Source organism: Notamacropus eugenii, chromosome 1, assembly GCF_028372415.1.
Source record: "Notamacropus eugenii isolate mMacEug1 chromosome 1, mMacEug1.pri_v2, whole genome shotgun sequence".
NCBI classification, from domain to species: domain Eukaryota; kingdom Metazoa; phylum Chordata; class Mammalia; order Diprotodontia; family Macropodidae; genus Notamacropus; species Notamacropus eugenii.
The window spans coordinates 166021733-166024084 of NC_092872.1; the positions used below are offsets into that span (position 1 = coordinate 166021733).

General features: G+C 41.4%; 1 pseudogene; it reads left to right on the forward strand.

Annotated features, from left to right (window-relative positions):
- Positions 1-549: 549 nt before the first annotated feature.
- On the forward strand, positions 550-2091 carry LOC140509790 (prefoldin subunit 3 pseudogene; annotated as a pseudogene).
- Positions 2092-2352: the final 261 nt, after the last annotated feature.

The following is a 2352-nucleotide window of genomic DNA, read 5'->3' on the forward strand; positions in this document are numbered from 1 at the left end:
ACCCTTTGACCCAGCAATAACACTTCTAGGGCTATATCACAAAGTAATTATAAAAAATGGGAAAAGGACCCACATGTACAAAAATATTTATAGCAGGTCTTTATGTGGTGACCAAGAATTGGAAATTGAAATTATGTTCATCAATTGGAGAATGGCTGAACAAGTTGTGGTATATGAATGAAATGGAATACTATTGTGCTATAAGAAATGAGGTATAGGCAGACTTCAGAAAAACCTGGAAAGACTTATATGAACTGGTGCTGAGTGAAATGAGCAGAACCAGGAGAACATTATACACAGTAAAAGCTACAGTGCCTGAGGACTATTTCTGATAGACGTAGACCTTCATAGGGGGCAAGAACCTAAAACATTTCCAAAGGCCATGATACAAAATGTCATCCACATCCAGAGAAAGAACTCTAGTCAAAATGCAGAATGGACCAGACTGTTTTCTCTTTTGTTATGTTTATTTTTGTTTTGTTTTTCTCATGATTTCTCTCATTCATTTTAATTTTTCTGTGCAACATGACTAATGTGAAAATGTGTTTAGGCTGTGAGGCTGCTAGAGCCTGGGGTAGGTGGGTGCTGTAAAGCCGGCGGGGATGAGGTGGGAGAAGAGAGGGAAACGTGGCTGCTTGACCCTCCTCTGGGCTTCTTAGCTGATAGGCGGGGGCCGAGGAGCGATTCCGAGCCTTGAACAGTATGACTGGGATTCCATCTAAGCCAGCCTCCTGTTCAGCAGATAGATACCCAGATGCGATGGTGCTTGTCTTAGCTACCTCCAAGGGCTGTCGTGAGGCTCAGAAGAGATGGCGGCTGCGAGGGAACTTGAGACCTCTGACGATTCAGCTGCGGGAAATGGGCACCGGAGTCACCTGGGCATCCCTGAAGCAGTGTTTGTGGAAGATGTCGATGCCTTTATGAAACAGCCTGGAAATGAGTCTGTGGATATCGTACTCAAGAAATTGGATGAGCAGTATCAGAAGTATAAGTTTATGGAACTTAACCTTGCCCAGAAGAAAAGGAGGCTAAAAAATCAGATTCCTGAAATCCGACAGACATTACACATTTTAAAATACATGCAGAAGAAAAAAGAATCCCCAAAGCCCCTGGAGACCAGATTCCTGCTGGCCGACAACCTTTACTGCAAAGCTTCCGTGCCTCCTACGGACAAAGTGTGTCTGTGGTTGGGTGCCAACGTGATGCTCGAGTATGACATTGACGAAGCCCAGGTGCTGCTGGAGAAGAACCACTCGATGGCCGCTGGTAACCTGGAGTCCCTGGAGGAAGACCTAGACTTTCTGCGTGATCAGTTCACCACCACAGAAGTCAACATGGCCCGAGTGTACAACTGGGATGTCAAGAGAAGGAACAGGGATGAGCCCCCCAAAGCCGTAGTGGCATAGTGTGGCCATGCATTGTCCTGAGGTTCAGCTTTCCCACCAGGCGTGGCCTTTGGAGATCTGAATTTGACTTGGGAGTAATTGCCCTTTACACAAAAAGGACATTAAAATTGAAGGCAATGATGAGCACACATTATTTATAAAGATAAAATTTAGTTTCATTTACATGTCATGAAATTTGATTATAATTGATCAACCAAGGACATGCAGGATTTGGACTCAGTTATCTCCGTGCTTCCAGCTCTGACATTCCAGATCTTTGACCAAACTAAAGCTGAAATTTGCCTCCAGCAAAGCTGCATGGGTGAAACTGGCCCCTGGACACTCAGGAGGATCTTATTCTTCTGTATTTATTATTGTTTACCTTTGACTTTTAGAGAGAGAGGAAAATGTACAGTTCCTGTTTTACACATCTGTTGTTCTTTGTTAAACTAGTCTATTGTAAGTTTGGTTCACAAGTTGATTTTTTTCTCTCATGTAAATTTGGTTAAGTACTGGTCAGTCTCCTGAATGTTTTGCTCTTTTTTTGTGAAATGATTTATCTTCCTTTATAACTAAGAAGTGGAATATATTTGAACAGCAACAAGGCCTGTTGAGGCTGTATATTCTTTGCCCATCTTCTTTCCAGAGTTTTTTGTTAATTAAAAAGAAAACTGAATGACTGTTAAAAAAAAAAAAAAAAAGAAAATGTGTTTAGTAAGAATGTATGTGTAGAACCCGTGTAAGATTGTATGTCATCTTGGGGAGAGAGGGCAGAAAATTTAAAACTGATGGAAGTGAGTGTTGAAAATAGAAAAAAAATAAATTAATTAAATAAAACAACTCCTTTTGCCCATACTCTGTTACCAATTGCTGTTGGACAATTCAGTTCTTCTGTTCCTGAATTTCTTCATCTGTAAAATGAGAGGGTTGCACTTCCAAAGTGCAGCCTTTGGCTTTTCCAAATATA